General features: G+C 53.8%; 2 long non-coding RNA genes across 2 annotated transcripts in view; one reads left to right on the top strand and one right to left on the bottom strand.

The window, feature by feature from the left end:
• Positions 1-257: 257 nt before the first annotated feature.
• On the top strand, positions 258-13,225 carry LOC142009262 (uncharacterized). The gene is made up of 3 exons (XR_012644403.1): positions 258-387; positions 1,170-1,276; positions 13,011-13,225. It is a non-coding gene; the product is annotated as an uncharacterized LOC142009262 (long non-coding RNA).
• The window catches only part of LOC142009263 (uncharacterized), a 38,961-nt gene continuing 25,528 nt past the window's right edge, over positions 296-13,728 (bottom strand). The window contains exon 3 of the long non-coding RNA XR_012644404.1: positions 296-450. This is a non-coding gene — a long non-coding RNA (uncharacterized LOC142009263). The remainder of the gene's footprint in view (positions 451-13,728) is intronic.

The raw sequence follows: 13,728 nt of genomic DNA, 5'->3' as shown, positions 1-13,728 counted from the left end.
CACAGTGATACCTGCTGACAAAGCAGCACTCACCCTTTCACTTGCTGTGACAAAAAAACTTTGTCATTGATCAGGGGAGTTTAAGTAGCAAGAATAGCAAAAGTTTTGTTGATCAAATACAAGCATAGACATTCTTAAATTTAATTCTTGTTCTATAAACATTTTTAAAGAATTCTTAAAACGTAGAAAAAGGCACATAATGAATTTTATCACCCAGTCAACTGCCATGATGCCTTTTTCCTAGGGTGTTACTAACTCATGTTTTGAATTCCATTCAAGGACTGACTTTTTCCTCTTTGGCAAACCATTTCAGAACTCAAGTTTCTTCCAAGGAGACTGAATCATTTAGTTACCGGTCACAGCATTCATTGGGATTTCATTCATTTGGTAAGCCACAAGGCAAATTCAGGAACAGCAGGATTCTCTCCAAAGTTTTCACCAAAGAGTGATCTGGAAACAATTCAATTGGAGAATATAATCCAGGGTCATAGAATGAAGAAAAAACAGCAAGTAAACTAAACACTGGTGTCAGCATACTTCAAAGTGGCTTGGTCATTAATAGCACAATATACACTGCATCATATTAACCTTGACCGTAACACGTCACTGCTGTGTTATTGCTTTTACCAAATGTCTATGACAGTACTTGCTAGTGATGCACTAGCAGAATCCACCTGCCCAAAGCATTGTAAAGGTGCTTACTGTGACCAATTCTACAGAAGAGATTACTGCTTCATAGCAACAGCAACGAAGGGTCCTGTGGCACCTTATAGACTAACAGAAAAGTTTTGAGCATGAGCTTTCGTGAGCACAGACTCACTTCATCAGATGCTGGTCTTGGAAATCATACCTGGCCCTGCAGATTTCCAAGACCAGCATCTGATGAAGTGAGTCTGTGCTCACGAAAGCTCATGCTCAAAACTTTTCTGTTAGTCTATAAGGTGCCACAGGACCCTTCGTTGCTGTTACAGATCCAGACTAACACGGCTACCCCTCCGATACTTGCTTCATAGCAAATGTGTGTAATGTTTTTAAATACCTCAATTACTGGCAATCAATGGTTGTTCTCATGGTATGCCATTGGCTTTTATGCTTTTCAGTTGATTAGCTGCTTTCGCATTCTTGAGCATGGTGTAGTGCCAAGGTCCTTCTTGGTCTTTTGTTTCCAGGACTTTTTGATTCATCTGATGTGCTGTGCCAGAATAGTTTGCTTCATCTGTGGCTTCTTCTCAGAGGTTCCTTGAGGTTTTCTTTAACATTCTGCTTTAACCCTTTGGTGAGTCTATAATGTGACAAAGGCTTGCACATGCTTCCTATGTTGATGATAGTTTAGATTTGCACTTCACTCCCAAGTCTGATTGCCAATATACATCTCCGCCTGATACACTACTTGGCTGATGCATGGCCATTTGCATCAGATGTTTAACAGAAATTTTATTATGCTCATCCATTTCTCACTTCAGTATTTTTCAGTTTTTAAAGGCTTACTCAATTACAACTGCAGCAGTGGTGAGGGATCCTAGAGTCTTTTGTCTGAGATGAGCCACCTATGTTGCATGTATGCACTATAGCTTTGGCTGTGACCATCTCAAGATATTAGAGATAAGGTGAGAGAGGTAACACCTTTCTGGACTAATTTAGTTGGAAATCTGGTCTCTGACCAGCTGCAGTTGATCCAATAACAGATTAGCTCACCTACCTTGTTCTTCCAATGCCCTAGATTGCATTAGTTTTTTCAAAGCTCAGTGTTTTCAATTCTAAACTATTTCATATGTAGCAGTACAACAGCTTGAAGTTTTAGAGGATAAAGGAGCTGGTCGTATCTTTGTGGGCAGTGCACATCCAGCATGCTTCCCTCTCTAGCAGCAGGAGCAATAAATACTGGGACGGGAAGGGATCCTGGACCCACCCTACTCTATCAGATTCTGACTAAGGACCCAAAGAAACCAGTTATCCTGTTGCAGGTTTAGGTCTTCATGTCTCTAAACTTGTCCCCTAGGTCACTTCCTACTCCTATGTTGACAATGACTTAGGCTACGTCTACACGTGAAGCCTACATCGAAATAGCTTATTTCGATGTAGCAACATTGAAATAGGCTATTTCGATGAATAACGTCTACACGTCCCCCAGGGCTGGCAACGTCGATGTTCAACTTCGACGTTGCGCAGCACAACATTGAAATAGGCGCAGCGAGGGAACGTCTACATGCCAAAGTAGGACACATCGAAATAGGGATGCCAGGCACAGCTGCAGACAGGGTCACAGGGCGGACTAGCGCTTCCGGGGCAACAGCTAGCCGCTCCCTTAAAGGGCCCCTCCCAGACACACTCAGCCTGCACAGCACGCGGTCTGCAGAGCCATAGGCACACAGACCCCGAGCGACGCAGGCATGGACCCCCAGCAGCAGCAGCAGCAGCAGCAGCAGCAGCAGCAGCCAGAGGTCCACCCAGCCCTCCCGGCAGGAGCAGGGCTCGCCCTGCTCCATGCCATGCGGGAGGCAGTTGAGCACCTCCTTGCTACACCGGAGGAGGAGCTGCCCCCAGGGCAGCAGGGCTCAACCCCCAACCCTGCAGCACCCCGCCTCCCCCCACCTCACACGCCGGCGGCTGTGGAGCTACCCCACCAGCACTGACTGGTGGGAGCGGCTGGTGCTTGAGGAGTGGGACGACGACCGCTGGCTGAGGAACTTCAGGATGAGCCGGCAGACATTTATGGAGCTGTGCCAGTGGCTCACCCCCGCACTCAGGCACCAGGACACCGCCATGCGGCGTGCCCTCCCTGTGGAGAAACAGGTCGGCATTGCTGTCTGGAAGCTGGCCACTCCAGACAGCTACCGATCCGTGGGACAGCAGTTTGGTGTCGGCAAGGCCACCGTCGGGGCTGTCTTCATGGAGGTAAGAGAACCCACGGGGGGAGGGCAGGGCAGGGGAGGGGGGCCCGGGCAGAGGAGGGCAGGGGAGGGCAGAGGAGGTCAGGGCAGGGCAGAGGAGGGCAGAGGAGGGCAGGGCAGGGGAGGAGAGGGTAGGGCAGGGTAGGGCCACGCACCTCCTGCTCACCCCTCATTGGTGCTCTCCCATGTGCTTTCCCTGCAGGTTGTGCGTGCCATCAATGCCATGCTCCTGCACAGGCTCGTGAGGCTGGGGGACCCAGATGCCATCATCGTGGCCTTTGACACCCTGGGCTTCCCCAATTGCTTCGGGGCTCTGGATGGGACTCACATCCCCATCCGCGCCCCTCATCACAGTGGAGGACGCTACATCAATCGCAAGGGCTACCATTCTGTGGTCCTCCAGGCCTTGGTGGACAGCCGGGGCCGTTTCCAGGACATTTATGTGGGCTGGCCTGGCAGCACCCACGACGCCCGGGTTTTCCGGAACTCAGGCCTGTGCCGCTGGCTGGAGGCGGGGACCTACATCCCCCAGCGGAAGATCCCTGTGGGAGACACCACCATGCCCCTCTGCGTCGTCGCAGATGCGGCATACCCCCTCCGGCCCTGGCTCATGCACCCGTACACGGGCCATCTCTCTGCCAGCCAGGAGCACTTCAACCAGCGCCTGAACCACGCGCGCCAGGTGGTGGAGTGCTCATTTGGCCGCCTGAAAGGACGCTGGAGATGTCTCCTGACCCGCCTGGATGCGGGCCCCAACAACATTCCCTTGATTGTGGGTGCCTGCTGCGCCCTGCACAATTTGGTGGAGAGCAAGGGGGAGGCTTTTTTCCAGGGCTGGGCTGTGGAGGCCGGCAGGCCGACGTGCAGCCACCCGCTACCCCCAGTCGGCAGGTGGACCCCGAAGGGACCTGGGTCCGGGAGGCCCTGCGGGCCCACTTCGATGATGAGGCCGCGGGGTGAACTCTGCCAGGCCCCCCACTGCCCACCCCTTCCTCCACAACACTCCTTGCCCCAACATCCACACCATGGGGCACCCAACCGCACCCCTCTCCCACTTTTCCTGGACAAATGACAGCACGCACTTGTGGCTGAACTTAAACTGCTTTTTCTTTTAGAACTTTTTTTTTTAACTATAAATAAAACAAGAACAAACTATATACAACATGTGTGGAACAAAAGTAATGTGTACAAATAAAACAATAGTAATAAAAAAGTTTGTTCACTAATAAAAAGAAAACCAGGGATGATAAAGGGGAGAACTATTTACATGGGGGGGACGGGGCAAATGGGGGGCACAAATTAATAAGTCACAACTATATACAAGGGGGGGGGGCCACGTCCCGGGCCCCTCGCCCCTAAAGTCTGGCACTGGGCGTGGGCGGCCAGGAGCCCCGCCGCGGCCGCAGCCCTGTCCAGGGCTGGCTGGGGGCAGGGCGGACCGGAAGATATGCCCGGCGAGTCTTAGCTGGCTCCAGGGGTCCCTCGGCGCTCCGGCCCTCGGTGGTGGGTGGCGGGGCGACGGCGGACGGGACGGCGACGTGCGGAGCAGCTGGTGGTGCGGTGGGTGGAGCAGGCAGGGCGAATGCTGCGGCGGCCGGCGCGGCATGGGGGGCCAGGTAGTCCACCAGGCGGTTGAAAGTCTCCATGTAGGCCCCCCATGCCTCTTGGCACCAGGCCAGCGCCCGCTCCTGCAGGTGCAGGTGGCGTTGCTCCACCCGCAGGTGTTGCTCCGCAACCTCCAGCTGCCGACGGTGGATGGCCAGCAGCTGGGGTTCCGTCGCCGTCGGCTGGTGGTGGCGCGGGGTCCGCCGTCTAGCCCGCCGTGGGGCTGGTCGGTCCTCGGCCGAGGGGCTGGCCTGGAGCGATGGCCCCGGAGGGGTCTCCGGGACCCCTGATGCCTCGCCGGCACTCTCTTCCGGTCCTTCCAACGGTGCAGCTGTGGGACACAGGAGAGGAGGGGGGGAAGAAGAATGGAGACAGGCGTTAGTGTGGGCCCCGAGCCGTGGCCTTTGTCCCCCCAGCCCTGTGCTGCAGGTTCCCCATCCCCGTCCCTGGGAGATGCTGCTGTGATGGATGGGGTTCAGGGGTCCCCCTGCACTGCACCCCGTCCCCTGGTGGGAGCGACTCTCACTTCACTCCGCAGGGTCTGACAGGAGAGGTTTCTTAGGCCACAGATGCCCAGTTTCTGGCAGGAGTGACAGCACCAGCTGTCGGAAGAGACAGTCCTTCCAACCCATCCTGGGGAGAAGACCCCAAGGGGTGCCCCTCTGGGATGCAGCTTTCCCCCTCCTCAGGCTGGCTGCCTTCCAGCTCTCCCTTCCCCTAGCCTCTACCTGTGGCCCCCGCCCCCACCCCCATTCAAAGCCAGCTCGGCTCCTCCCTCCTCTTTGTTCAGGGCAGAGGTGTCACCTGCCAGCTGTAGCCCCAGGATCATCCTTTGCCCCTGGGAGCTATTCGGCTCTTGTTGCTCATATCTAGCCTGAGTCTCCCTTTTGCACTCCCCCCACTCCATCACATGCTGCTGCTGCTGCTGCTGTGGGGTGTCCCACCCCCTCCTCCCGGGGGCCCCTCGAGGTTCCGCTCCCCCCTGCCCCGGGGATGGGGCATGGCACTGTCGTGCAGGGTGTGGGAGGGCAGGGGCTGATGGCTGCAGTGCTGTGAGGGACATGGCCCTGCTGTCCTTGGGGCCATGGCCATGTGAGCATGTGGGGGGCCCTGGACACATATGTATTACCCCCGCCCCTCAAGCCCAGGGGTGTACACCAGAGGGGGGTACATACCTGTCAGTCCACTCCCACGGTCTGGAGATCCCCGGGGGGCGGAGGCCCAGCTGCTGCTCCGGGATGGCAGGAGGAGGATCTGCAGGCCAGATTCTGCGGAGGAGGAGCCCCCCTCCTCCTCCTCCTCCTCCTGCCGCGATGGCCCGGGCGTGGGCTCCGGGGGGGGCCTCCGGGGTGCGGGGCTTACCTCTAGGGCAGACTCCAGCTGAAGGGCCTGCTGGGGCTCGTCGGCCAAAGTATCAAGGGTGGCCGGAGGGGAGGAGGTGTGCCGGGGGCCCAGGATGTCCCTGAGCTCCCTGTAAAAGGGGCAAGTGACGGGGGCGGCCCCAGATCGGCTGGCCGCATCCCGGGCCCGGGCGTAACCCTGCCGCAGCTCCTTCACCTTACTCCTGACGTGATCAGGAGTGCGGGCAGGGTGACCCCGGGCGGCCAGGCCCTCAGCCAGCCGAGCGAACGCATCCGCGTTCCGCCTCTTGCTCCCCATTACCTGGAGCACCTCCTCCTCGCTCCAGAGCCCCAGCAGGTCCCGCACCTTGGCCTCCGTCCAGGAGGGGCCCGCTGCCGCTTGCCGGCCTGGCTGCCCTGGCTCCCCTTGGGGGGGGTCCCCTGGGGGCACTGGGGGGGGCTGCCGGGCGGCCATTAAAGGTCCTGTGCCTCCTGTGGCTGCTGAGGGATGTGCAGGCTGGCCGCGTGTCTGAGCTGCTGCCTGCACGTTCCCTCAGCTTCCTGCACAGGAAAGGAGGAGGAGGGGACCTTTAAGGGGCCGCTCCATGCGGCCACCATTGAGCTGAGGGGCTGGAGAGAGCGTCTCTCAACCCCTCAGCTGATGGCCGCCATGGAGGACCCTGCAATTTTGACGTTGCGGGACGTGCAACGACTACACGGTCCCTACTTCGACGTTGAACATCGAAGTAGGGCGCTATTCCTATCCCCTCATGGGGTTAGCGGCTTCAACGTCTCGCCGCCTAATGTCGAAGTTAACTTCGAAATAGCGCCTGACACGTGTAGCCGTGACGGGCGCTATTTTGAAGTTAGTGCCTCTACTTCGAAGTAGCGTGCACGTGTAGACAGGGCTTTAATGTCCCTTTGGGTCCCTGGGCTCCCATGGTGCAACTTGGGTGTTTGGCCTTGGCAGGCTGGAGCGTGCCGAACATGACGGTTGTCCTTCTGAGGCAGTCCAGATTAAACTAAACTGTTTCCTTTTATATACTCAGAAAGGAGAGGATATGTAGCCTGTTAGGCCCAAAGCAGCCTGTTAACTTCTGTGTTGGCAGCACATGATTGATACACCCCCATCACACAAAGGCTGAATTATGCTACTAATTGAATTAAAGACTAAAATGTCCCATTTCCTTAGATACACATTAGCATATAGGAAGGGTTTGTCCAAATAGCTACTGTCGAGAAAGCAAGAGCTTCTAAGACCTCTGAACCCAACATTGCTCAAACAAATTGATTGTCCAGAATCTATAGAAGTTGTGGACATATTTTTAGAGAGTTTATGTTCTGTTAACCTCTTATTTATTTATTTTAAAAGAATCATAGTATTAAATCCTGAGACCTAAACTTCAACTGGAAGTTTTGCAGAGTAAAGAGTAGCTTTTAGGCCAAGTTAGTTAGAAAGTGTTGGTCCAGGAGAGTCCCTGCAGCACTCCACCATTGTGCTTTTATAGCACCTGAGCCTGCAAGTGTTACTTACACAAGCAGCTCCAAGGCATTAAAAGCAAGCTGAGTCTTAATTCTTCCACTCGGGCCCTTTACACACCAGCTCAATGAAACACCAGATATGCACTAGGATTATCTGAGTGCCTCATCCCCTGTCAGACATAATAGAAGTCTTGCAATTCAGCTGCTCGGATGAGAACCAGGAGCAAAGTGATCACTGGTTGACTGAACTGCACTACAGCATGCTACAGATACCTTAGTGGTTGCTTCACTGTGGTGCTTGTTGACACCACAGCTAACCTGCACGTGAAGCCATAAGTAACTCGCCTGCTGGAGCCATTTCCTGTACCAACATGCTGATTACAGCTAACACAGTCACTCCCTAGGTCTCTGCTGCAGTTCTCAGTTCTATCTGGGGTGACAGGGTCAGGCCAGAGGAACAGCTGACAAGGGGAGAGAGAGTCAGCTCTAAAAAGCAGAAACAGCCCTGGGTAATCAGCTGTTATCACAGACTGAGTGGGAGCAGCATGGAAGAGGCTGCTATAGATCAGTTCAGGCCAGCTGATCCCACTTGAGGCTACCACAGGACTTTTTAAAAGCCTTCCCCCAATGGGGGGGTGGGGGAGGGGAAGAGGGGGAGCAAAAGTGTGAAAGAAGGTTGGGAGAAGTGAGGAGAGTCATGAAGGAGAATGCTTTACAGCATTGGAGGCAGTGTGGGAAGTGAAGAACTCCTGCAGGGAGTGTTTGAGCTCCCTGCCCCTGGTAACCTCAGGGCTAAGCCAGAGGCTGGGGGGACTGGCTACGCAGCCTAGGGGGCTCCTGCTTTTTGAGCCAAGAGACTGAAGCCTGAACCCCAGCAAGGGCAAGCAGGCCCATACCATGGGACTGGAGACCAAACAGAGGTCTGGAGCCCAGGAAAGGTACCGACTGTTACACTGGATTTCTGGCCACAGAAGCATTTGTTATGATATAATTTAGACCCAGAGTCTGGTACAGTAGGAACCAACTGTCCAGAGAATCTTCACTCTAGTCAGAATTTTCCAAGTCTAGTCACATGAATGGTAATGAAACATTCTTGGCTAAATTTCAAGCATAACTAATCTCATTTCAAAGGGTAAGAGCTAGCTTCTGCTCTCAATCTGGATTTATGAATGAGCAAAACTCATCCCATAAATATTTACAGAAACATGCCCAGAGGCTCATTTGTTCTCTGTATTTGGCCATATTTGCTCTCTGAGAGTGACTTATGGACACAGCTATGTTTACTCTAGAAGCTATAGTCACAGGAGCATTATGTTAGATGTAATTAGGTGGAGAGGACTGAATTTTTTTTGACTCCAGTAAGCACGTTACCGAGAACACATTGCTTGCACCTCCTGCCCCATAAAGAGATGACTCATACCTGATAACTGTCACTGAGCTGCCTTACCTCAAATGCCACAATTTATGTGTAGCTGTATTTTAAATAAAATGTGTTTGAATGTGGCTTCAGTCACCCTCTGGGCAGCTTCATTGTCACACAGGACTTTTTTGCTTTTCTGATATTTTTAGTGATCTTATGTTTCCCTGTCTCACTACTGTCAGTTCCACTTTCCTGAACATAAAAGTATAAGTGTGAGTAGTTGACTTTGGTATTGTCAGAGCTATTCTTTGAACACTTCCAATTCAGAAATGGCCAAATGTCACTCTGGTGTAACTTCACTGATTTAGAGTCTGAGCTGTTGAGGCAGGAACATTTCTGCTCTGAATTTGTACATGGCACCCATGGACCTAGTAGCCTCAGCCATTTCAGATTGGGCAGCAGGGACAACAGCTTTAACTATGATTCCAGGGGCTATTTATGCACCTGAAAACTCTAGTTATCAGGTAATTTAGCAATTAGCTGACCAGAGCCTGGTATCTAATTCTTTGAAGAGGTAAAAAAAAAAAAAACCCACACATTCATAAAGGGGAATCCAGTAGGTAGTATACTTGGATTTCCAGAAAGCTTTTGACAAGGTCCCTCACCAAAAGCTGTTACACAAATTAAGTTGTCATGAGATAAGAGGGAAGATCCTTTCATGGACTGAGAACTGGTTAAAAAGGCAGGAAACAGAGGGTAGGAATAAATGGTACATTTTCAGAATGGAAAAGGGTAACTAGTGGTTTTCCCCCAAGGGTCAGTCCTATTCACCTTATTCATAAATGATCTGGAGAAAGGGTAAACTGTGAGGTGGCAAAGTTTGCAGATGACACTGAACTGCTCAGCATAGTTAAGACCAAAGCAGACTGAAGAACTTCAAGAGGATCTCACAAAATTGAATGACTGGGCAACAAAATGGCAAATGAAACGTAATGTGGATAAATGCAATGTACTGCACATTGGAAAAAAACCCCATCTACAACTCATCAGAGCTGTGTCTACACGTGCACGCTACTTCGAAGTAGCGGCACTAACTTCGAAATAGCGCCCGTCGCGGCTACACGCGTCGGGCGCTATTTCGAAGTTAACTTCGACGTTAGGCGGCGAGACGTCGAAGTCGCTAACCTCATGAGGGGATCGGAATAGCGCCCTACTTTGACGTTCAACGTCGAAGTAGGGACCGTGTAGACGATCCGCGTCCCGCAACTTCGAAATTGTGGGGTCCTCCATGGCAGCCATCAGCTGGGGGGTTGAGAGACGCTGTCTCTCCAGCCCGTGCGGGGCTCTATGGTCACCGTGTGCAGCAGCCCTTAGCCCAGGGCTTCTGGCTGCTGCTGCTGCAGCGGGGGATTCATGCTGCATGCACAGGGTCTGCAACTCGTTGTCGGCTCTGTGTATCTTGTGCTGTTTAGTGCAAGTGTGTCTGGGAGGGGCCCTTTAAGGGAGCGGCTGGCTGTTGAGTCCGCCCTGTGACCCTGTCTGCAGCTGTGCCTGGCACCCTTATTTCGATGTGTGCTACTGTGGCGTGTAGACATTCCCTCGCTGCGCCTATTTCGATGTGGTGCTGCGCAACGTCGATGTTGAACATCGACGTTGCCAGCCCTGGAGGACGTGTAGATGTTATTCATCGAAATAGCCTATTTCGATGTCACCACATCGAAATAGGCTACTTCGATGTAGGCTTCACGTGTAGACGTAGCCCAGGAAAGATCTTGGAGTCATTGTGTATAGTTCTCTGAAAACATCCATGCAGTGTGCAGCAGCAGTCAAAAAAGCAAATAGGATGTTAGGAATCATTTAAAGAGGGATAAAAAAATAAGATAGAATATCCTATTGACCTTATGTAAAACCATGGTACGCTTACCTCTTGAATACTGCATACAGATGGTCTCATCTAAAAACAGATACTCATCCCTTGCTATGCAAGCACAACTGGTTCCCAAATTTCTTCTTGTAGGTGAAAACTCATGAGACACTACATTCCCATTAAAATACATGGAAAAGTCTCCAATTTGCTCCAAGTACTTGTAACTTGACATAAACTGGTTGTGTTTAGGTACTTTTCTGATGTATGGGAATAGTTTGGCACAGAAATAGGATGTAGGGTATGTATGTAGAGCAGGGATTCCCAGTCTATGGGTCAGGACCTAAACATGGGTCCCCTTAGATTTGGGAAAGGTTGCCAGCTGGGCAGTTCCCAGCTGCATGTGGCTGTTAAAGAAGCCATTTGCAGTTTCCTAACACTGCTGCCTCAGGCAGATATCACTAGAGATAGCAATTACCTTATGCCTAGGTGCTGAAAGCTTAACACCTGAGTTAATTGGTTTTAACAACTGTTACCTGCTGGGAGCAGGAGAGCTGGGGGAACCACCCACCCTAGTAGCCCCAGTGAAGATGCTGCAGTGAGGGGAGGAGTAGGAGTAGGAGTAGGAGTAGGAGTGTATAAGGCTGGGGCCATTTAGGGCTGCAGTGGGATGGGGGTGGAATCTAAGGCTGGGGGCAGTTTAGGGATGTGGGGGGGTTCTAAGGCTGGGGGCAGTTTAGGGCTGCAAGTCTCCCCACTCCCTGGCCAGAGACCCCAGGGCTTCCTCATATTAGCAGGGGAAGTTCACTTTAGTGAACATAGGTGGGTATACATGTCCCTTATTTTAGTGAGTACTCTTAAAGTACTCTTTAAATGAGGGATAAATGTATTGGCATTAGAAAAGGTTCAGAAAAGGGCAACTGACATGATCAGGGATTTGGAACAGGTGCCATATAAACAAACAGAGATTAAAGAGACTAGGATTTTTCGTTTTAGGAAAGAGGAGACTAAGGGGGATATGATAGAGGTATATAAAATTGAGTGGTGTGGAGAAAGAGAACAAGGAAAAATTTACTTGTTCCCATAATATCACAACTAGAGGACACCAAGGCTACGTCTACACTAGCCGGCTACTTCCAAGTAGCCGGCACAATGTCGAAATAGCATGTGTCGCGTCTACACGTGGCATGTGCTATTTTGACGTTCAAATCGAAGTTAAGCGGCGAGACATCGAAATTGCTATTCCCATTAGAAGATGGGAATAGCACCCTACTTCAATGTTGAATCTTGAAGTAGGGTGTGTGTAGACGATCTGCGTCCCACTACTTCGAAATAGCGGGGTCCTCCATGGCGGCAATCAGCTGAGGGGTTGAGAAGCTCTGTCCAGCCCCGGCGGGGCTCTGTGATCTCTGCACTCAGTGGCTCTTAAAGCCGCAGGGATGCAGAAACCCTGTAGCAGGAAGCTGGCAGCGTGCGCCCAGCAGCCCTGCCACGAGGTGTCCCTGCACAGCCAGAGGAACACCATCATGGTGGCCAGCCAGCCTCAGGAGTGCCCCCCAGAGCTCCCCCTCTGGGCCATCCCAGGGATCCCAGGCCTCCAGCTGGCGGGGTAGGAAGTGGGGCCCCTCCTGGACTGACCCTGAAATCCGAGATCTGCTGGGGCTCTGGGGGGCGCTCTGGAGGTGCTGCATGTCATAGGGAGCATGCGGCGGAACGCGGAGGCGTTCGCCCGGCTGGCCGAGGGCCTGACTGCCCAGGATCACCCTGCCCGCACTCCTGACCACATCAGGAGTAAAGTCAAGGAGTTGCGGCAGGGTTACGCCTGGGCCCGGGACTCAGCCAGCCGGTCTGGGGCTGCCCCCGCCACTTGCCCCTATTACCAGGAGCTCAGGGCTATCCTGGGCTCCCGGGGCACCTCCTCCCCCCCAGCCACCCTTGACACCACAGCCGACGAGCCCCAGCTGGCCTCGAAGACAGGGTCAGGTCCAGAGGCCAGCTCTGCCCCACCACGGCTAGAGCCGGGACCCTCCACCCCAGCCACTGAGTGGTCCAGTGAGGAGGGGGAGCTGGTGCTGGACGTCCGATCCCGCAGCTCCAGCTGGGTGTCTGCAGCATGGGCATCTCCAGAGCCTGGCAGTGCACTGTCAGATACGTACCCCACAGGGCACGGACCCCCTGAGCATGGAGCGGGGGCACCACTTGACCGGGGGCCCCACACATCCCCACAACACCCCAGCCTGACATGGCCTGGGCACACCACGGCACAGGGACGGTGCCACAGCCACCAGTGCCCAGCAGCACCTCCACCCATGGACAGTGCCATGCCCCACCCCCGGTGGGAGGGGAGGGGGCGGACCACTGGAGGGGGCCATCCACAGGATCACTGCATGCACGAATGGGGGATGGATGGGGTGGGCCACAGGTCAAGGCTGGGTACTCATGGCCTCCCTTTCCCCCTATTTCTGCAGCCGCACCATCTGTGGTCCCCAACAGCCCTCCCAGACCACTGGAGCACCACCTCCTGGGGTCACCACCTGCCCCAGTATAGGCCCACCCCCGCCGAGGACACCACCGCACCACCACCAGCACCTATGACCCGGAGGTGGCTGCGGCCCTCCGGTGCCAGGCGGACCTCATGGAGCGGAGGCTCCAATTTGAGGAGCGGGAGGCCGCCTGGCACAGGGAGGCCTGGCGGGAATTCATGGCCACGTTCAACCGGGTGGCCAATGTGTTTGAGGAGCTGGTGGCCTGTCTGCCTGCCCCCGATGTAGTCTGTGCTGCCCTCCCCACCGCCCCGCCTGCTGCTGTCCCACCTGCTGTCCTGCCTGATGTCCCGCCCGCTGCCCCACCCACCAGCTCCTCAGAGGAAGAGCCACCCGGGGCTGAGGACCCGCCTCAGCCATACCTCCCCGTGCTCCCAGCCCCCAGCCAGCCTCGCCGGGGACCAGCCAGCCGACCGCGGCGGGGCTCGCGCCTGTCCACCCCCGCCCCAGAATGACGGGCTGATGTGGCATGCCCACATGTCCCCCCTGTACACAGTTGTCCCCACCCCTTTATATAGTTATTTATAGTTGACCCCGCGTAATAGTTTTTAGAGTTGTCCCCAATTGTATATTCATTATTATTTTCATTGAATCTGTTTTACTTTTGCTAAATATTATTTATATGCCAAAAAGAGACGACATT

The sequence above is a fragment of the Carettochelys insculpta genome, chromosome 2 (assembly GCF_033958435.1).
Source record: "Carettochelys insculpta isolate YL-2023 chromosome 2, ASM3395843v1, whole genome shotgun sequence".
Taxonomy (NCBI): Eukaryota; Metazoa; Chordata; order Testudines; family Carettochelyidae; genus Carettochelys; species Carettochelys insculpta.
Note: the sequence above shows the minus strand (reverse complement) of the source record. Positions and strands in the feature narration are given on the sequence as shown.